A 22,251-nucleotide genomic window follows, 5' to 3' on the forward strand; every position below is an offset into this window, starting at 1 on the left:
ATGTCTGTAGTGCTGCAAACATAATTAAGGAGCATCAGAAAGACTTTACAAAGAGAATGAGAAACATCCTTGAGGACAGTAGATGGATAGCATGGCGGCTCCATCCAAAGAGACACAGATTTGGATTCTACATGATTCCGGCCTATGGGTACAGCCCTGACTGGAAAGACACAGATCTGCTCCATTGACCATCAGAGAGACCATGGATATATTTTGGGGAGACCAGGTTGGGACGATGAAGTCACCTGGCCCCATGGATATGTTGTTTAAACGTTGCCAGGACGGACCCTCCAGTCACCTGGAGCACATGGAGACAGTTGGAGAAGCCAGATTGGGACCAGCCAGTCATCTGGTCCCATGTAAACTCTCGGAGAGACCAGGGTGGGACCCTTGGGTCTCCTGGCCTTGTACCTCGATGGACTTTTCTCTGTGGGGGCCCGCCAGAAGCGGGGGGCCATTGGTTGAGGTAAATGGCCCTAGAAGTCTGAAAGTCGCAGCTGTTCTATCTTAGGCAGGCGGAATGGAAGTGTGAGACTGTGTAATGTTGTACCATCTCGGGTATTTGCTGGGACTGTTCTATGTGTTTATTGCCTGTTTTGTGGTTCAATAAAGTATTGCCACACTGTTTTACATTCACCCCCGTGGAAAGAGGAAGATATCAGTGTGAGACATGTAATTCAGGAGAGCAGACTATCAGTCATTACATGTCTCACACTGGTAACACCTCATATCATTTACAAGAAACTCTGGAGACAGAGTCTCTGGGAGATCAGTGTCCTTCCCATAGATTTTAACAGCTCATTTACATATTAATAAAAACGTGGATTTCTTGGAAATAAGACATCAGATCACAGATATTAAAGTATCATTTTATTCAGTTTTCTATGAACTGAATGGCCATATAGATGGCTTAGGAGAGTAGATCCTCCTGACAGCTTCCCTTTAAACAGACTTGCTAATTCTTTTTACTCTCCAGTTTTTGGCATTATGATTTTCTTTTTTATTGAAGCCATGACGTAGATGACAAGTCAGTTATGATCTGTGTCTGATCTGTTTTTTTTTTTTGGAGATCAGTCAAATGTCCGTCAGGCATAATTTTTTTTTCAAATTGCGTCACATACTACTAGGACATGACACTATTGAAGCCTAATAAAAAGTGCTAACACAAGTGTGATCATGGCTAGAGATGAGCGGTGTTCGACTAGAACTGTTCGCCAATCTCAAATTCGAGCTGTTTTGGGCAGTGTTCGAGTTGTTCGACGAACCCGAACGATTTGCAAAAAATTCGGCTGTTCGAGGTTATGTTCGATAACTGTTCGTGCACCAAAAGCTTGTCCTGCATGTCTGGCGCTATTTAGAGCACCAATCATGCAGGGATTGTCTGCCACTCACTGTAATGCCACAGCCATGGTGGTTGTGGCATTACAGTGATTGCCCAAATCGATGGGAACAGTGCCAACAGTGAAACATGAAAAGCCGGCAATTCAGCAGCGGCATACACCGGTACCCGACAATTTAGAACCGAAAGAATAGAGCTTCACACATAGATTAGATAGATAGAAACATGTCAGCCACATATATATGAAGTACAGTGACAGTGTTGCTTACTGTACTTGTCATTTAGTGTAAAGGATTTATCAAAAAAAATAATAGTGTTTTCATGCACCGTCTCTTTAAAAAAGCCGGCCGGCAATTCAGCAGCGGTACCCGACAATTTGGAATAGAAAGAATAGAGAATCACACATAGATTAGATAGATAGAAACATGTCAGTCACATATATATGAAGTACAGTGACAGTGTTGATTACTGTACTTGTCATTTAGTGTAAAGGATTTATTAAAAAAAATAATAGTGTTTTCATGCACTGTCTCTTTAAAAAAGCCGGCCGGCATTTCAGCAGCGGTACCCGACAATTTAGAATAGAAGGAATAGAGCATCACACATAGATTAGATAGATAGAAACATGTCAGTCACATATATAAGAAGTACAGTGATAGTGTTGATTACTGTACTTGTCATTTAGTGTTAAAATAAAGGATTTATTTAAAAAAAAATTGGCGTGGGGTTCCCCGTAATTTTAGGCTCTAGCGGAGGTTAAGCAGATGGCTGGGGCAGATGTTTGAAGCCTGGGAAGGGGGTAATACTCATGGAGCTTCCCAGGCTACTAATATCAGCCCCCAGCTGAATACCTAGCCTTTACTAGCTATTAAAATGGGGGACCCACCCAAAAAAAAATGACGTGGGGTCCCCCCTATTTTAATAGCTAGCAAAGGCTAGGCAGACAGCTGGGGGCTGATATTAATAGCCCAGGAAGGGTGCCATGAATATTGGCCCCCTCCCAGGCTAGAAACACCAGCCGTCAGCCGCCCCAGAAATGGCGCATCCATAGGATGCGCCAATTCTGGCACTTAGCCTCGCTCTTCCCACTGCCCTGTAGCGGTGGCAGTGGGGTAATAGGGCTGGGGTTGATGTCAGCTTATAATGCCAGCTGACATCAAGCCCAGGTTAGTAATGGAGAGGCGTCTATAAGACACCCCCATTACTAACCCCATAGTCAAAGTTAAAAGAAAACACAAACACCCAGAATAAAGTCCTTTAATTGAAATAAAGACACAATCCTTTATTGTTCTAAATTAAACCATACTTACCACCACGCCCATTCCAGCTGAAGCCAACGATCTCCTGCAATAAGAAAAATAATAAAGCAACCTCATCCTTACCTTTCCATGGTTCCCACGACAGCTTCAGCTCTGCTACATCGAGATGACAGGCTGGACCGCAGCAGAACGCTGCCATCCAGCCTGTCATCCCGCAGACACTGAGAAGCGCAGGCATGCTTGCGCTCCTCAGTGTCTCGCTGTGACGGCATCCAGATGAGCCGACAATGAACTCGGCTCACCTCATGCACGTCACTGACAGCGTGGGAGAATTCTCCTGCACTCAGCGCTTCAGCGTGAGAATTTTCCCACGCTGTCAGTGACGTGCATGAGGTGAGCCGAGTTCATTGGACATGAATGAGCTCACCTCATGCACGTCACTGACAGCATGGGAAAATTCTCACGCTGAAGCGCTGAGTGCAGGAGAATTTTCCCATGCTGTCAGTGACGTGCATGAGGTGAGCTCATTCATGTCCATTGAACTCAGCTGACCTCATGTACGTCACTGACAGCGTGGGAGAATTCTCACGCTGAAGCGGTGAGTGCAGGAGAATTCTTCCACGCTGTCAGTGACGTACATGAGGTGAGCTGAGTTCATTGGACATGACCTCGGCTCATCTGGATGCCGTCACAGAGAGACACTGAGGAGTGCAAGCATGCCTGCGCTTCTCAGTGTCTGCGGGATGACAGGCTGGATGGCAGCGTTCTGCTGCGGTCCAGCCTGTCATCTCGATGTAGCAGAGCTGAAGCTGTCGTGGGAACCATGGAAAGGTAAGGATGAGGTTGCTTTATTATTTTACTTTTATTGCAGGAGATCGTTGGCTTCAGCTGGAATGGGCGTTGTGATGAACCTGTAGCCGCCATCTTGGTAATGATAAATCATATCCAGGGATGGCCACACTTCAGCAGCCCCCACCCTTGGGACCTTCTGTTAAAACGTCAACTAGATAGTTTCCCCCCATCCAGGCTCCTGTAAGATAAGAAGCCCCGGGGCCTACTTAACACTTGAATGCTAGGAGCTTCAAAGACTTCGAGAGGAAACACAGCCAGCAGGGGGGGGTGCTTCGTCTATCTGTACCTGACCATTTGTCCCATAGGACTAGTTTCTTTGTCTGTCACAAGCATGGAGGCATAAGATATAGAAACATGAAAAGTACACGCATGTTGCGTGGGATGGGCCAATAAAAAAATATCACGGCGTCCCGGAGCCATTGCGCACACAAGCCTCCGCGGTAGACGTTTGTACGTGCTCTGGAAGCCAAGATATAGCGCTGAGCCATTCCTGAGGACCGTATGGTATCATAATTGATATCAAAAGGTCGGTTACGGCGGCCCGAATCCATGGGAACCCCTGGGGGTATCCTGAGACCATCCCAGAAGAAGTTATTGGGTTCCTTAGAATTTGGGCTTCTGATCGAAGTTAGACCTGAGGGTGGAGACTGAGCCAGCTGACCTCACCAGCAGTGGGCGGGACGGGGCAGGTAAGATAGCAGGACAGACAAGAGACAAGTGAGTCTTGACCCAAGAGTGGGGTGCTGAACATCTGAGCACCAGCTGAGGCCACCAAGGGGAGGAGCAGTTTGACCATGCGGTGGTAGGCCTCAGCCTGTAACAAAGAACCGTGCCTGCGACCGCAGAATCCTCTCCCTGCGTCACAAGAAAATCAAGAAACCGGTAACTGATATGCTGTGGTGATTCTGTGTGTTGTATTCCGTTGTTGTATAGTTTAGCCTGACCTTATACCTGTGTATATTTAGTTGTATATCGTGTATCTAGTGTATTATTATAATCAATTACCTCAAGTAATTGTGGGCCTGCCTTTTATTCTGCATAACGAACGCACGTCCGTGTGAGCTCGGCTCAAGCCAAAAACGCTACCCAGGGTTGGTTCCTGACCCGATATAGGCCCATTCACGGACTGGGCGTATATCTAAAATAGGGACTGGTGGCAGCATACCAACTGGGGATTGGGGAAGGCTGGTAGTGACGGTCGGAGGTTCAGATATATATATTCCTGGCGCGGCCAAGGAAGATATATATACCACCCTCACTACAGAGGGCCCCGATACCCAGTAGGTTACAGGACAGTCTCTCTGGCGACCGCTTATCCTAGGTGCAGTTCCTTGACTGACCTGAGGCTAAGAGGGCGCTAGCGAGTTGTGCTGTGTAGTGACGTTACGGTTTAGTGACGTTGAAGGGGAACACTCTACCGTGTTCCCTGCGCTGGTTGCAGCTTCCTGGCACTACTTTCTCTAGGTGCAGTACCTTGACTGACCTGAGAGGTAAGGGGGCGCCAGAGAGCTGCACCCACCGGCCGGCTTTCATCACATTGGTGGCAGAGCGGTGGGATTGCAGAATAATAGTGTTGTGGGACCCCTACTCCCAGGCACTAAAGACTGCCAGTGGTAACTTCCACTGCTGGAGTCTTAAGGTCAGCCCAACGTTAGACGGTCAGGCTAAAAGTATAACAAGGTGTGTGCAAACTCAGGGTTGCAGCGGTGTCGGTTACCAAGATGGCAGACGGCACCAGGAGCAAGACCCTGCAGGAGGCTAATGCTACGGTCCGTGTGGCAGGAGGGGAGGACATTGTTACTCATGGCGAGGAGGAGTCCAGCCCGGGCACCTCAGGGAGCCAGTCCCCAGTATACGGTCCCGCAGTGGGCTGCCCACCACCTACCCAGCCCAGCCTGTCCAGATCACAAGCCCTTTTACAAGCGGCTATGGCAAGTCTCCAGTCTCATGGCGATGCCGTCTACAAAACCCTCCTGGCAGCATCAGAGAAGGCAGCGGAGGAGGAGCGCGAAGCTGCGGAGCGGGCTGCGGAGCGTGAAGCTGCAGAGCGCCGGGAGGCTGCGGAGCGTGCAGAGCGAGCTGCGGAGCGCCAGCACCAACTGGACCTGGCCCAGCGGGGGCTTCCGCTAGAGCAACCAACCCATCAGGAGACCAAGTCGTCCAAAGTCCGAGCTGAGGACTTCCCTCTACTGGAGAAGGATGGGGACCTGGACTCCTTTCTGGTGGCATTTGAACGGACCTGTCTTCAGCACCATCTGGCCCGGGATCAGTGGGCCAGATACCTGACCCCCCGTTTGAGGGGTAAGTCCCTGGATGCCTTGGGGGACTTACCTGCCGGGGAGGTACAGAACTACGACTGCATCAAGCGGGCCCTGATCCGGCAGTACAACCTCACTCCCGAGTCGTACCGCCAGAAGTTCCGGAGCCTGCTGCGTGGCCCCAAGGACACCTGGACCGATCATATGCGGGCGCTGTTGAGAGCTGCAGAGCACTGGACCTCGGGTCTAGCGCTTACTACCCGCCAGGAGGTCCAGGAACTGTTCGTCACGGAGCAGTTCTTGTGGAACTGCCCAGAGGACCTCCGACAGTTCCTCCGTGACCGAAAACCAACAGGGGCTTCTGCTACAGCCGCCCTGGCAGACGAGTATGCCAATAACAGGGCGCCTGAGCTGAAGAAGTCTGCCAGCAGCACCTGGAGAGGGGGTAAGCCCAGTCATGCCCCTGTTTCCCCGGCCCCTAGAACACAAGGGGTGTATCCCCCTGTTGCCCTCTCCAGGCAAGGACCAGACGTAAGACGTTGTCATCTATGCAACAAACCAGGACACTTTAGGGCTGAGTGTCCCCAGCGCCAAAAGACCCCATCCCAGTCCCAGAGAGCGCCCAATGTTTTGTGTGTGGGAGGGGGTGGTGGTAGGTCCCTGGACAACATCCAACCCGTCACCATAGGCCGTTCTGCGGTCATGGGACTGCGGGACACTGGCGCTGAACGAACACTGGTACGGCCTGAGGTGGTGTCCCCCCAGGACTTGGTACCAGGAAAGACTCTTTCCGTCTCCGGGGTTGGAGGCGTGGAGCCGGCCCTTCCCGTTGCCATGGTGTATTTGGACTGGGGTGCCGGGAGGGGGATGCGGGAGGTGGGAGTAACGCCAAATATTCCCGCAAATGTTTTATTAGGGACCGACTTGGGGCGTCTAGTATCGCAGTATGTACCCTCTGAACCCCCAAGTTCGGCCCCCCAAGAGTGTATTGATTTGTCTGCTGCTAATGCCAACCATGTTGTATGTAGTGTGCGTCCTGCTGAGGAGGAGGGAGTGAAACCTGAGGGTAACACCTGCACAGACACAACACAAACAGGGTTAGTGAAAGCAGGTGGGGAGTGTGGGGATGCCCGCAGAGGTGCTCAGCCGGCGTGCCGTGACCTCTTGTCCTCCGGTGAGGGAGGGGGCGGGCAGGATTCTGTAGAGGGAAGCTCAGGGATGGAGAGGGGGGCAGCTACCGGCAGTGTAGGGCTCCCAGGGGTATCCAGGCTGCTGAGTATAGGCCCACTGCAGGGGGAGGAACAGGCCATGGGGGGTGGGGTTGTCCCAAGAGAGGAGCCGCCAGGTAAGACCCCAGGGCAGGAGTTCCCCACATCCGAGATGTCCAAAGGCCTAGGAAGCCTGCCTGATCGGGCGGCTTGGTCAGAAACAGAGGGGAAGCGGGCACTACCCACGGTCACAGCGGTCATAGCCGCTGTCACCAGGAGTGGGAGCGCCGGAGCCCAAGGAGCCTTGCAGAGGTCCGACGGCTTCCCCACTTCTGACCAAGTGTCTGCCGGGTCAGACAGCGGCCAGGTGACATGCCCGGAGGGGCTGACAGAGGATGTGGCAGTTTCGTCGATTCTGGCCACATCAAGTCAGGAATTTCAGGCTGCGTTGGAAGCAGACGACAGCCTGAAAGCTCTCAAGGAACAGGCGGCACAGCCTCCCATGGAGTCAGACTGCGAGCGGGTGGTCTGGGACCAGGGACGGCTGTACCGGGTAACGGTCCAGCAGGGTTCACCGGAGGCGTGGCCCAGGGACCGACAGTTAGTGGTACCCTATCCGTTCAGGGCGGAATTGTTGCGGATCGCACACGAGATTCCGATGGCCGGACACCTAGGGATCGCTAAAACCAAGGCCAGGATAGCTCAGCATTTCTACTGGCCTGGGATGGGAGCCGCGGTGGGTGCCTACTGCCGTTCGTGTGACACCTGTCAGAGGGTGGGGAAGGCGGGGCCGCTCCCCAAAGCCCCACTGGTAACTCTGCCAATCATCGAAGAGCCTTTCTCGAGGGTCGCTGTGGATCTTATTGGACCTCTGTCCACTCCCAGCCACTCCGGGAAATGCTTCATACTCACGGTAGTGGACTATGCCACCCGGTACCCGGAAGCGGTAGCTTTGTCGTCCATTCGGGCCGACAAGGTGGCTACCGCCTTACTGGAGATCTTCTCCAGAGTGGGTTTCCCCCAGGAAATGCTCACCGACCGAGGGACCCAGTTCATGTCGCGGCTGATGGAGTCCCTCTGTAAGCAAATGCAGGTGCAACATCTGGTGGCCAGCCCGTATCACCCACAGACTAATGGCCTGTGTGAGCGGTTCAATGGCACCTTAAAGCAGATGCTTAAGATGTTGGTCGACTCCCACGGGAGAGACTGGGAGCGTTACCTCCCACACCTCCTATTTGCTTACCGGGAGGTTCCGCAGGCCTCAACGGGGTTCTCCCCCTTTGAGCTCCTGTACGGGCGACGGGTACGGGGCCCCCTGGCTCTGGTGAAGGAAGCATGGGAAGGGGATTTGGCCACCCCCGAGGTGTCGGTCATCGAGTATGTCGTGCGCCACCGGGACAGGATGATGGCCTTGGCAAAGCTGGTGCAGGACAATATGGTCCAGGCCCAGGCCTACCAGAAGCGGTGGTACGACCAGAATGCTTGTGAGAGGACCTACCAGGTGGGTCAAAAGGTGTGGGTACTGGTCCCCGTACCACAGAACAAGCTTCAGGCAGCCTGGGAAGGTCCCTACTTCGTGCACCAGAAACTCAACGCCGTCACCTATCTGGTCACCCTGGATCACGCCCGTGGAAGGAGGAAGGCCTTCCACGTGAACATGATGAAGGCTCATCATGAGCGGGAAGCGACTGCCCACCCAGTGTGCAACCTTCCCGAGGAAGGAGAGGTAGAAACCCTCCTGGATCTGCTCACCCAAGCCAAGGCGGGTGGGTCCATCGAGGATGTGGGGGTTGGCCACCAGCTCACGGAGGACCAACGGTCCCAGCTGGGGACCACCCTGCACCCCTTCCGGGGGCTGTTCAGCAGCCTGCCCGGAAGGACTGAGATGGCTGTCCACGACGTGGACACTGGCGAGCACCCGCCGATCCGGCGTTCAGCATATCGGGTCTCTTTCGAGGTGCAGGGAAACATGCGCCAAGAGATAGACGAGATGCTGAAGCTGGGGGTGATCCAGGCATCCAGCAGCGCGTGGGCCTCGCCTGTAGTCCTCGTACCAAAGAAGGACCGAACTACACGGTTCTGCGTGGACTACCGGGGGCTCAACGCTGTAACGGCCACCGATGCGTTCCCCATACCACGCATCGATGACCTGCTCGATCGGATGGCCGGGGCTAAGTACCTGACCATCATGGATCTGAGCCGGGGGTACTGGCAGATTCCTCTGACCCCCGCGGCAAGGGAACGCTCTGCCTTTATCACCCCTTTTGGACTGTACGAGTCCACAGTGATGCCATTCGGCATGAAGAATGCCCCTGCCACTTTTCAGCGGATGGTCAATACGCTGCTTGAGGGACTTGAAGGGTACGCGGCTGCGTACTTGGACGATATTGCAGTCTTCAGTCCCACTTGGGAGGATCACCTAGAGCACCTGCGGCAGGTGCTCGGTCGGATCCACCGGGCAGGCTTGACCATCAAGCCGGAAAAGTGCCAGCTGGGCATGAGTGAGGTCCTCTACCTGGGTCACCGGGTAGGCGGGGGGGTTCTGAAGCCAGAACCGGGGAAAGTGGATGCCATCGCATCCTGGCCCACTCCTAGGACCAAAAAGCAGGTGATGTCCTTCTTGGGGACCGCCGGGTACTATAGGAGGTTCGTCCCACACTATAGCACCCTGGCCAAGCCCCTGACGGACCTCACCAAGAAGAAGCTGCCCGTCGCAGTCGACTGGACAGTCGCCTGTGAGACAGCTTTCGGGGCACTCAAGGCCGCCCTAAGTAGCTCCCCTGTACTGCAAGCTGCCGACTTCGACCGGCCGTTTGTGGTACAGACCGACGCCAGTGACTTTGGCCTCGGTGCTGTGCTAAGTCAGGTCAACACGACAGGCCAGGAACATCCTGTCTTGTACCTGAGCAGGAAGCTACTGCCCCGGGAGGTGGCTTACTCCACGGTGGAAAAAGAATGCCTGGCAATTGTATGGGCCCTGCAGCGTCTGCAGCCCTACTTGTACGGGAGCCATTTCACCGTGGAGACGGACCACAACCCCCTCAGCTGGTTACACACGGTCTCTGGGTCGAATGGCAGGTTGCTACGCTGGAGCCTCGCTCTCCAGCAGTACCACTTCTCCATTCGCCACAGAAGAGGCCGTGACCACGGTAACGCTGACGGGTTATCCCGGCAAGGGGAGGGTGCAGAAGGACACACGGGGGAACACAGGAATGTGCTACCCCCTCGCGCCCTCGTATAGGGGGAGGTGTGATGAACCTGTAGCCGCCATCTTGGTAATGATAAATCATATCCAGGGATGGCCACACTTCAGCAGCCCCCACCCTTGGGACCTTCTGTTAAAACGTCAACTAGATAGTTTCCCCCCATCCAGGCTCCTGTAAGATAAGAAGCCCCGGGGCCTACTTAACACTTGAATGCTAGGAGCTTCAAAGACTTCGAGAGGAAACACAGCCAGCAGGGGGGGGTGCTTCGTCTATCTGTACCTGACCATTTGTCCCATAGGACTAGTTTCTTTGTCTGTCACAAGCATGGAGGCATAAGATATAGAAACATGAAAAGTACACGCATGTTGCGTGGGATGGGCCAATAAAAAAATATCACGGCGTCCCGGAGCCATTGCGCACACAAGCCTCCGCGGTAGACGTTTGTACGTGCTCTGGAAGCCAAGATATAGCGCTGAGCCATTCCTGAGGACCGTATGGTATCATAATTGATATCAAAAGGTCGGTTACGGCGGCCCGAATCCATGGGAACCCCTGGGGGTATCCTGAGACCATCCCAGAAGAAGTTATTGGGTTCCTTAGAATTTGGGCTTCTGATCGAAGTTAGACCTGAGGGTGGAGACTGAGCCAGCTGACCTCACCAGCAGTGGGCGGGACGGGGCAGGTAAGATAGCAGGACAGACAAGAGACAAGTGAGTCTTGACCCAAGAGTGGGGTGCTGAACATCTGAGCACCAGCTGAGGCCACCAAGGGGAGGAGCAGTTTGACCATGCGGTGGTAGGCCTCAGCCTGTAACAAAGAACCGTGCCTGCGACCGCAGAATCCTCTCCCTGCGTCACAAGAAAATCAAGAAACCGGTAACTGATATGCTGTGGTGATTCTGTGTGTTGTATTCCGTTGTTGTATAGTTTAGCCTGACCTTATACCTGTGTATATTTAGTTGTATATCGTGTATCTAGTGTATTATTATAATCAATTACCTCAAGTAATTGTGGGCCTGCCTTTTATTCTGCATAACGAACGCACGTCCGTGTGAGCTCGGCTCAAGCCAAAAACGCTACCCAGGGTTGGTTCCTGACCCGATATAGGCCCATTCACGGACTGGGCGTATATCTAAAATAGGGACTGGTGGCAGCATACCAACTGGGGATTGGGGAAGGCTGGTAGTGACGGTCGGAGGTTCAGATATATATATTCCTGGCGCGGCCAAGGAAGATATATATACCACCCTCACTACAGAGGGCCCCGATACCCAGTAGGTTACAGGACAGTCTCTCTGGCGACCGCTTATCCTAGGTGCAGTTCCTTGACTGACCTGAGGCTAAGAGGGCGCTAGCGAGTTGTGCTGTGTAGTGACGTTACGGTTTAGTGACGTTGAAGGGGAACACTCTACCGTGTTCCCTGCGCTGGTTGCAGCTTCCTGGCACTACTTTCTCTAGGTGCAGTACCTTGACTGACCTGAGAGGTAAGGGGGCGCCAGAGAGCTGCACCCACCGGCCGGCTTTCATCACAGGCGTGACGGTAAGTATGGTTTAATTTAGAACAATAAAGAATTGTGTGTTTATTTCAATTAAAGGACTTTATTCTGGGTGTTGTGTTTTTTTTTAAATACTTTACTAGAAATTCATAGTGGTCATTTCTAATATTGGCGTGACCCCATGAATTTCGGGCTTAGGGCCAGCTGATAATGCCAAGCTGGCCCTAACCCCTTTATTACCCAGTGAGCCACTGCACCAGGGCCCTGGATGAGTTGGGTACAGCGCCAGAAGATGGCGCTTCTATGAACGCGCCATTTTCCGGGGCGGCTGCGGACTGCAATTTGCAGCGGGTGGGGCCCAGAAAGCTTGGGCCTCCCTGCGCTGCAGATTCCAGCCCCCAGCTGCCTAGTTGTACCTGGCTGGACACAAAAATAGGGCGAAGCTCCATGTATTTTTTTTTTTAATTATTTCATGAAATTCATGAAATAATTAAGGAAAAAAGGGCTTCCCTATATTGTTGTGTCCGGCCAGGTACAAATAGGCAGCTGGTGGTTGGGGGCAGCCCGTTCCTGCCTGCTGTACCTGGCTGGGCACAAATATAGTGCGAAGCCCCACGTAAATTTTTTTTTTAATTATTTCATGAAACTAGATGGTGGCCCGATTCTAACGCATCGGGTATTCTAGAATATGTATGCGGCAGACCCGGCGCAATCAGCAGAGCGGTGTTTAAATTTGGCGCCAAAATCGCTGACTGGTCGCGGCCAGCAACCGCGACCAATCAGCAAAGCGGTGTTGAAATTTGGCGACTATATCACTGATTGGTCACGGCCGGCGGTCGCGACTAATCAGCAGAGCGGGGTTTAAATTTTGCGCCAATAATGCTGATAGGTTGTGGTCGCGACCAATCAGCAAAGCGGTGTTTAAATTTGGCGCCAATAATGGTGATTGGTCACGACCTCGACCATTCAGCAGAGCCGTGTTTAAATTTGGCGGCAACAATGTTGATTAGTCGCGGCCGGCGGTCGTGACCAATCAGCAGAGCGGGGTTTAAATTTGGCGCCAATAATGCTGATTGGTCGCAATCGCCGGCCGCGACCAATCAGCAGAGCGGTGTTTAAATTTGGCGTCAAAATCGCTGATTGGTCGCGGAAGGCAACTGTGACCAATCAGCCGAGCAGGGTTTAAATTTGGCGCCAATACTACTGATTAGTCGCGGACGGCGACCGCGATCAATCAGCAGAGCGGTGTTTCAATTTGGCGCCAATAATGCTGATTAGTCGCGGCTGGCATCCGCGACCAATTAGCAGAGCGGGGTTTAAATTTGGCGCCAATCTCGCTGATTGGTCGTGGCTGGAGTCCGCGACCAATCAGCAGAGCGTTGTTTAAATTTGGCGCCAATCTCACTGATTGGACGCGTCTGGCGTCCGCGACCAATCAGCAGAGCGTTGTTTAAATTTGGCGCCAAGCTCGCTGATTGGTCGCGGCCGCTATTTAAATGTGGCGCTCAAATCGGTGATTGGTCGCAGGCAGCGTCCGCGACCAATCAGCAGAGCGGTGTTTAACTTTAGCGCCAAGATCACTGATTGGTCGCGTGCGGAGAGCGCGACCAATCAGCTAATCGTATTGGTGAGGACCGGGGAGCGCCGCTGCCTGGTCGGATACTTCCGCTGCGAGAAGCCGGGAGATGAGCGACTGCTCGCAGCAGAAGTATCCCGACCCGCAGCGCCGCTCCCCGGTCCTCCCTTGACACCCTCCCCGGTCCTCCCTTGACACAGTATCCGCATGGTGTTACAAAGATCCGGACATTTGTGTTAAAAATCGCTGATTATCACCGATTTGGGCGCCAAATTTAAATATCGGCCGCAACCAATCACCAATCTTGGCTCCACATTTAAACACCGCTGTGCTGATTGGTCGCCGACGCTGGGCGCGACCAATCACCGATTTTGGCGCCACATTTAAATAGCGTCCGCGACCAATCAGTACAGCGGTGTTTAAATGTGGAGCCAAGATGGGTGATTGGTCGCGGAGGATATTTAAATTTGGCGCCCAAATCGGTGATTGGTCGCGGCTGATATTTAAATTTGGCGCCCAAATCGGTGATTGGTCGCGGGCAGCGCCAGCGACCAATCAGCGATTTTTAACACAAATGTCCGGACCTTTGTAACACCATGCGGATACTGTGGGGACATCAGTGGCTAGGGTGTGAAGGGAGGACCGGGGAGCGGCGCTGCGGGTCGGGATACTTCTGCTGCGAGCGCACGCTCATGTCCCGGGTTCTCGCAGCGGAAGTATCCGCACAGGTAGCGCCGCTGACATCCATGCGGCTAGGGTGTGAAGGGAGGACCGGGGAGCGGCGCTGACATCAAATTGGTCGCGGCCGCTATTTAAATGTGCCGCACAAATCGGTGATTGGTCGCCGTCTTGACCGCGACCAATCACTGATCTTGCCGCCAAAGTTAAACACTACTGTGCTGATTGGTCGCGGACGCTGCCCGCGACCAATCACAGATTTGTGTGCCAAATTTAAATATCGGCCGCGACCAATCACCGATCTTGGATCCACATTTAAACAACGCTGTGCTGATTGGTCGCGGCCGATATTTAAATGTGGCGCCCAAATCGGTGATTGGTCGCGGTCTTGACGCGCGACCAATCACTGATCTTGCCGCCAAAGTTAAACACTACCGTGCTGATTGGTCGCGGACGCTGCCCGCGACCAATCACCGATTTGTGCGCCAAATTTAAATATCAGCCTCATGCACGTCACTGACAGCGTGGGAAAATTCTCCTGCACTCAGCGCTTCAGCGTGAGAATTCTCCCACGCTGTCAGTGACGTACATGAGGTGAGCTGAGTTCATTGGACATGACCTCACCTCATGCACTTCACTGACAGCGTGGGAAAATTCTCACGCTGAAGCGCTGAGTGCAGGAGAATTCTCCCACGCTGTCAGTGACGTGCATGAGGTGAGCTGAGTTCATTGCACATGACCTTTGCTCATCTGGATGCCGTCACAGCCAGACACTGAGGAGCGCAAGCATGCCTATGCTTCTCAGTGTCTGCGGGATAACAGGCTGGATGGCAGCGTTCTGCTGCGGTCCAGCCTGTCATCTCGATGTAGCAGAGCTGAAGCAGTCGTGGGAACCATGGAAAGGTAAGGATGAGGTTGCTTTATTATTTTTCTTTTATTGCAGGAGATCGTTGGCTTCAGCTGGAATGGGCGTGATGGTAAGTATAGTTTAACTTAGAACAATAAAGAATTGTGTGTTTATTTCAATTAAAGGACTTTATTCTGGGTGTTTGTGTTTTTTTGTAACTTTGACTATGGGGTTAGCAATGGGGGTGTCTTATAGACGCCTCTCCATTACTAACCTGGGCTTGATGTCAGCTGGCATTATAAGCTGACATCAACCCCAGCCCTATTACCCCCTGCCACCGCTACAGGGCAGTGGGAAGAGCGAGGCTAAGTGCCAGAATTGGCGCATCCTATGGATGCACCATTTCTGGGGCGGCTGACGGCTGGTGTTTCTAGCCTGGGAGGGGGCCAATATTCATGGTACCCTTCCTGGGCTATTAATATCAGCCCCCAGCTGTCTGCCTAGCCTTTGCTAGCTATTAAAAAAGGGGGGACCCCACGTCATTTTTTTGGGTGGGTCCCCCATTTTAATAGCTAGTAAAGGCTAGGTATTTAGCTGGGGGCTGATATTAGTAGCCTGGGAAGCTCCGTGAGTATTACCCCCTTCCCAGGCTTCAAACATCTGCCCCAGCCGTCTGCTTAACCTCCGCTAGAGCCTAAAATTACGGGGACCCCCACGCCAATTTTTTTTTAAATAAATCCTTTATTTTAACACTAAATGACAAGTACAGTAATCAACACTGTCACTGTACTTCTTATATATGTGACTGACATGTTTCTATCTATCTAATCTATGTGTGATGCTCTATCTTTCTCTTTGTAAATTGTCGGGTACCGCTGCTGAATTGCCGGCCGGCTTTTTTAAAGAGACGGTGCATGAAAACACTATTATTTTTTTTAATAAATCCTTTACACTAAATGACAAGTACAGTAAGCAACACTGTCACTGTACTTCATATATATGTGACTCACACGTTTCTATCTATCTAATCTATGTGTGATTCTCTATTCCTTCTATTCTAAATTATCGGGTACAGATACTGAATTGCCGGCCGGATTTTTTAAAGAGACAGTGCATGAAAACACTAATATTTTTTTTAATAAATCCTTTACACTAAATGACAAGTACAGTAAGCAACACTGTCACTGTACTTCATATACATGTGACTGACATGTTTCTATCTATCTAATCTATGTGTGATTCTTTATTCTTTCTATTCTAAATTGTCGGGTACTGAATTGCCGGCCGGCTTTTTTAAAGAGATGGTGCATGAAAACACTATTATTTTTTTAAATAAATCCTTTACACTAAATGACAAGTACAGTAACCAACACTATCACTGTACTTATTATATATGTGATTGGCATGTTTATATCTATCTATGTGTGAAGCTCTATTCTTTCTGTTATAAATTGTCGGGTACCGCTGCTGAATTGCCGGCCGGCTTTTTTAAAGAGACGGTGCACGAAAACACTATTATTTTTTTAAATAAATCCTTTACACTAAATGACAAGTACAGTAAGCAACACTGTCACTGTACTTCATATATATGTGACTGACATGTTTCTATCTATCTAATCTATGTGTGATGCTCTATTCCTTCTTATCTAAATTGTCGGGTACCGGTGTATGCCGCTGCTGAATTGCCGGCCGGCTTTTTTAAAGAGAGCGTCTTCTGAGCAGTTTGTCAGCTTTTGGACACCTTTGAAGGTGTTTTCTATGTGTTTCTATGTGTTTTTGTTTGCCTGCCATTGGTTTTAACGGTGTTCGACGGTGTTCTAAGGTGTTCGACGAACAGTTCGACGAACAGTTCCTCGAACATCCCGGTGTTCGACGAACCGAACCGAACCCGAACACTACGGGGGTGGCTCAACACTAGAGATGAGCGTTGTTCTACTCGAACTGTTCGCCAATCTCAAATTCGAGCTGTTTTGGGCGGTGTTCGAGCCGGTCGGCGAACACGAACAATTTGAGAAAAATTCGGCTGTTCGAGGTTATGTTCGATAACTGTTCGTGCACCAAAATCATAACTGGATTTTTTCTCAGTAATGATGAAAATTAATGTTAATACGCAGTTTGAGTGTACAGCGGGGCGGGGGGAGGGGCAGGGGATGGATCTCTGCAGGAACAATGAAGATCTCCATTTTTTTTTCTCTTTCCCGCATTTGCAGTGGGGAGGTGCAATCTGTCAGCCTATCAGCAGCGCACACACGGAGCGAAGTGCTTTTTTTCACACAAGCAAGGGCATGTGTGATTGGCAGTGTATGTCACATGTCCTTGCCCTATAAGACCAAGCCATTTTCCCCGTCGCCACCATTTTCTCACTGCTGCAGCTGCGTGTTAGACGGCACCGCTGTTGCTGTGTGCGCTATACCTTGTTAATTTCAAGCCAATTTTCGCACAAATATACAGATAGCTTGGGAGTAGGGAATAGTTGTGATTGCAGTCCTTTTAAGGACTAGGTTACAGCATTTCCTACGACTTTTATCAGGCAGGTCTGTGCTCTTAAATAGATAGATTGTGGGAGTAAAGACTAATTGTAATTGGAGTCCTTTTCAGGACTAGGTTACATGAGTTCCTATCAGTTTTTGCCAGGCAGGTCTGTGCCAGTGCTGTGCAAGTTTTTTTCACAGCATTTGGCTGAATCTAGCAAAGCTAATCCTTTTTGGCCTATTGCAGAGTGTGTTAGTCAGTGGAGTAGCCTATCTGTGTTGCAAGATATACCACCTGTGTATAGAATACCAATTTTTTTACTGCACCTAGTGAAGTAAAATCTTTTGGGCATAGCATCATTCTATTAGTCCATCTATACTGACCTCCATCAGGTTGCAAACTGAATATAATTTTTTTCTGCATCTAGCTCTGAAAAAATATTTGGGCTTCTAGCGGTGTGTGGGACTTGGTCTATTAGTCCATCTATACTGACCTCCATCAGGTTGCAAATTAAAAATAATTTTTTTCTGCATCTAGCTCTGAAAAAATATTTGGGCTTCTAGCAGTGTGTGGGACTTGGTCTATTAGTCCATCTATACTGACCTCCATCAGGTTGCAAATTAAAAATAATTTTTTTCTTCATTTATCTCTGAAAAAATATTTGGGCTTCTAGCAGCGTGTGGGACTTGTTCTATTAGTCCATCTATACTGACCTCCATCAGGTTGCAAATTAAAAATAATTTTTTTCTGCATCTAGCTCTGAAAAAATATTTGGGCTTCTAGCAGTGTGTGGGACTTGGTCTATTAGTCCATCTATACTGACCTCCATCAGGTTGCAAATTAAAAATAATTTTTTTCTGCATCTAGCTCTGAAAAAATATTTGGGCTTCTAGCAGTGTGTGGGACTTGGTCTATTAGTCCATCTATACTGACCTTCATCAGGTTGCAAATTAAAAATAATTTTTTTCTTCATTTATCTCTGAAAAAATATTTGGGCTTCTAGCAGCGTGTGGGACTTGTTCTATTAGTCCATCTATACTGACCTCCATCAGGTTGCAAATTAAAAATAATTTTTTTCTGCATCTAGCTCTGAAAAAATATTTGGGCTTCTAGCAGTGTGTGGGACTTGGTCTATTAGTCCATCTATACTGACCTCCATCAGGTTGCAAATTAAAAATAATTTTTTTCTTCATTTATCTCTGAAAAAATATTTGGGCTTCTAGCAGCGTGTGGGACTTGTTCTATTAGTCCATCTATACTGACCTCCATCAGGTTGCAAATTAAAAATAATTTTTTTCTGCATCTAGCTCTGAAAAAATATTTGGGCTTCTAGCAGTGTGTGGGACTTGGTCTATTAGTCCATCTATACTGACCTCCATCAGGTTGCAAATTAAAAATAATTTTTTTCTTCATTTATCTCTGAAAAAATATTTGGGCTTCTAGCAGCGTGTGGGACTTGTTCTATTAGTCCATCTATACTGACCTCCATCAGGTTGCAAATTAAAAATAATTTTTTTCTGCATCTAGCTCTGAAAAAATATTTGGGCTTCTAGCAGTGTGTGGGACTTGGTCTATTAGTCCATCTATACTGACCTCCATCAGGTTGCAAATTAAAAATAATTTTTTTCTGCATCTAGCTCTGAAAAAATATTTGGGCTTCTAGCAGTGTGTGGGACTTGGTCTATTAGTCCATCTATACTGACCTCCATCAGGTTGCAAATTAAAAATAATTTTTTTCTGCATCTAACCCAGCCAATAGTTTTGGCCTAATACCACAGTTTGGCCACTCAGCTCTGCTCGGTTACCATCCATTGTTTTTTTGTGCAAACAACTCCAGAGTTGTGAATTAGTTAACCACCAAAATGAGTGGAAAAAGGCCTGCTGCTGGTGGAAAGGGGAATAGGCGTGTTGGGAAGGGGAAAAAAGGTTGTGTCCGTGGGGTAGGTGCAGAAGAAAGACCATCTTCCAGCCAAACTAAAATGTCTACTTCTTTTAGCGGACAATGTGATAAGATCCCTTTCTTACGGCCACGCCAATCGCTACAAATTCCAGATGAGGCACAAAAACAGCAGGTGCTTCAACGGATATCAAGTGCTCCTTTAAGTGGGCTCTCCTCCACATCAACTTCAACATCACAAATACTCCAGTCCTCAAAGGTGTCACCCAAATCGCACTTGCTTCCTCACAGCTCCCAAATCTCCAGCTGCCCGTCTGAGTATGAGGTAGAACAGATGGTTGAGTCTGCAGAGCTGTTTACTCATACTATAGCCTGGGAATCAGAGGTCGACTCCAGCGCTTCTGTGAATCCAGACGAGGAAATGATCTGCACTGATGCCCAGAATCTTTATGAGTCGGATCCAGGACCAGACGCAGAAGGTTCTGACCATAATGTAGACCCTCATTCCCAAACTGTAACTCCTGTTGGTGGAGACAATGAGGAAGACGATGATAAGACTCAAATACCTGATTGGAGCGACAACTTTAGTTTTTTGTCAGGGCAGGAACAGGTTGGCTCTGAGGACGACGGGTGTGATAACGCACAGGGTGATGATGATGAGGTCGGAGATCCCACTTACTGTCAACCCACAGTCAGCCAAGAGATGAGGTCAGCAGAGGAGGTGGAGGAAGATGCTAGTGACGACGAGGTCAGGTTGCGCCTTCCTGGACAGAGACGTAGTACTGGAAGCACGTCAACAACTGCATCCTCAAACACAACTCTGCCTCTCACCACAAGTCGTGGTGGCTCTTCAGGTCGCATGGGTGCTAAGCCTTGCATAGCCTGGGCATTTTTTCAGATCGATAAAGATGACCCAACTCGTGTTATCTGTAACATTTGTCAGCAAAAGCTAAGTAGAGGCCAAAAAATACATAGTTTGAGTACTTCATGCATGAACCGGCACATGGACATGAAGCATAAGTTGCAGTGGGAAGCTCAGTGTGCTACAATGCGGTCTAGCCGGCCGGGCCAACCACCGTCTGCCATATCTTGTGCATCCGCGGCCTCTTCATCCTCTGTGACTGGGGGGACAGCAGTCACACCTGTTTTGGGGCGCAGACCTGCCACCTCTTTACCCGCAACAGCCAGCGTGATTGGCAGGTCATCATTTTCTTTGGAGGTGGTAACACCAGCTGGTCTTGAGCGCTGTCCGACATCGATAGCACCACCTTTGGATCAAGGCAACCTAACATGTCCGCCTGCATCTTCCTCACAGACCGGCAGTTTGCCGGGGACACCCTTATCAACCCCGTCTAAGCACAATAGCCAGCCCTCGGTCCCTCAGATGTGGACAAGTAAAAGACCATTTCCTCCTAGCCATGAGAAAGCTAAGAGGTTGAATTTCACCATCTGCAAGCTCTTGGCTACAGAAATGCTGCCTTTCCGCCTGGTGGACACAGAGGATTTTCGAGACCTTATGTCCGTCGCAGTGCGCCAGTACCAGATGCCCAGTCGGCACTACTTCTCAAAGAAAGGTGTGCCTGCGCTCCACCAGCATGTCGCACACAACATCACCGCTTCTTTGAGAAACTCTGTGTGTGACAGGGTGCATTTCACCACAGACACTTGGACGAGTAGGCATGGACAGGGGCGTTACATGTCGCTGACTGGGCACTGGGTAACTATGGTGACAGCAGGACAAGGGGCTGCTGTCCAAGTCTTGCCGTCCCCACGAGTTGTGCGTCAATCCTCTTTATGTCATTTTTCCTCCACTGCTTCTGCTTCCTCAACCTCCTCTCGGTCTTCCACCTGCACCCAAAGCCTGTCTGGTCATGCCACAAGCTTTCTAACTGCGCAGAAGGGATCCTGCACACCTCCTTACTATGCTGGCAGTAGGGCTCAACGTCATCAGGCGGTTTTTACATTGAAATGTCTGGGAAATGTGAGTCACACAGCTGAGGAGTTGTGGTCAGCTCTGGAGAACCAATTTCATGAATGGTTGTCTCCACTGGACCTGAAACCAGGGAAGGCCGTGTGCGACAATGCTGCAAACCTGGGTGCGGCCCTTCGCCGGGGCAATGTCACACACGTGCCTTGTATGGCTCACGTGTTGAACCTGGTTGTCCAGCAATTTTTAGCCCACTATCCCAGACTAGATGGCCTTCTGCAGAGGGCACGGTCGCTGTGTGCTCACTTCCGCCGTTCGCATCCCGCAGCTCAGCGACTTACATCTCTACAGAAGTCGTTGGGCCTGCCACTTCACCGGCTAAAATGCGATGTGCCTACCCGGTGGAATTCAACTCTGCACATGTTGCAGCGACTGTGGCAGCACCGACAAGCCCTGGTGCAATACGTTCTGACGTATAGCCTGGGCCAACGAGATTCAGAGGTGGGGCAAATCACGCTGGAGGAGTGGTCTCAGATCAGGGACCTATGCACCCTTCTGCACAGTTTTGAAATGGCGACGAAGATGTTTAGTGCTGACGATGCCATTATCAGCATGACTATTCCGGTGATTTACATGCTGGAGCACATGTTAAACAGAATTCGGAGTCAGGTGGTGGCACAAGAGGAGGTGGAGGAAGTAGAGGAGGAGGAGTTGTATGCGGAAGGGCTAACATCTGCAAGGTCCAGACGGTCGGCAGCACCAAGGCGGCAGGCATGTGAGGGTGGGGGAGATGGTTTAACCAGGGCGCATGGTAGCAGCCAAACTAGTGAGGAAGGTGCAGGAGCCCAGGAAGAAGTGGAGGACGAACTGATGGAAGACTCATCAGATGAGGGAGACCTTGATCACATTTCTGTTGTGCGAGGTTGGGGGGAGAGGACAGAGGAAGGAAGCATGATTGTTACCTCGCCACCAACACAACAGGGACTTGGTGCTCCTGGATGCGCAACACACATGAGTGCCTTCTTGCTGCACTACCTGCAACATGACCCTCGAATTGTGAGAATTAGAAATAATCCTGACTACTGGGTTGCCACACTGTTAGATCCCCGGTACAAAAGTAAATTTGCAGAAATTATTCCTGCCATAGAAAGGGATGCACGCATGCAGGAGTATCAGCAGAGACTGTTGCAGAATCTTACATGTGCTTTTCCACAAAATACCAGTGGTGCACGTAGTG

The 22,251-nt window shown here is 50.5% G+C and overlaps 1 protein-coding gene across 2 annotated transcripts in view; it reads right to left on the minus strand.

Annotated features, from left to right (window-relative positions):
- The window catches only part of LOC141253028 (uncharacterized), a 102,276-nt gene that overhangs the window by 47,690 nt on the left and 32,335 nt on the right, over nucleotides 1-22,251 (minus strand). The window lies entirely within an intron of this gene.

The sequence above is a fragment of the Phyllobates terribilis genome, unplaced genomic scaffold (genome assembly GCF_046119375.1).
Source record: "Phyllobates terribilis strain yellow unplaced genomic scaffold, ASM4611937v1 Scaffold_2__4_contigs__length_985480577, whole genome shotgun sequence".
NCBI classification, from domain to species: Eukaryota; Metazoa; Chordata; class Amphibia; order Anura; family Dendrobatidae; genus Phyllobates; species Phyllobates terribilis.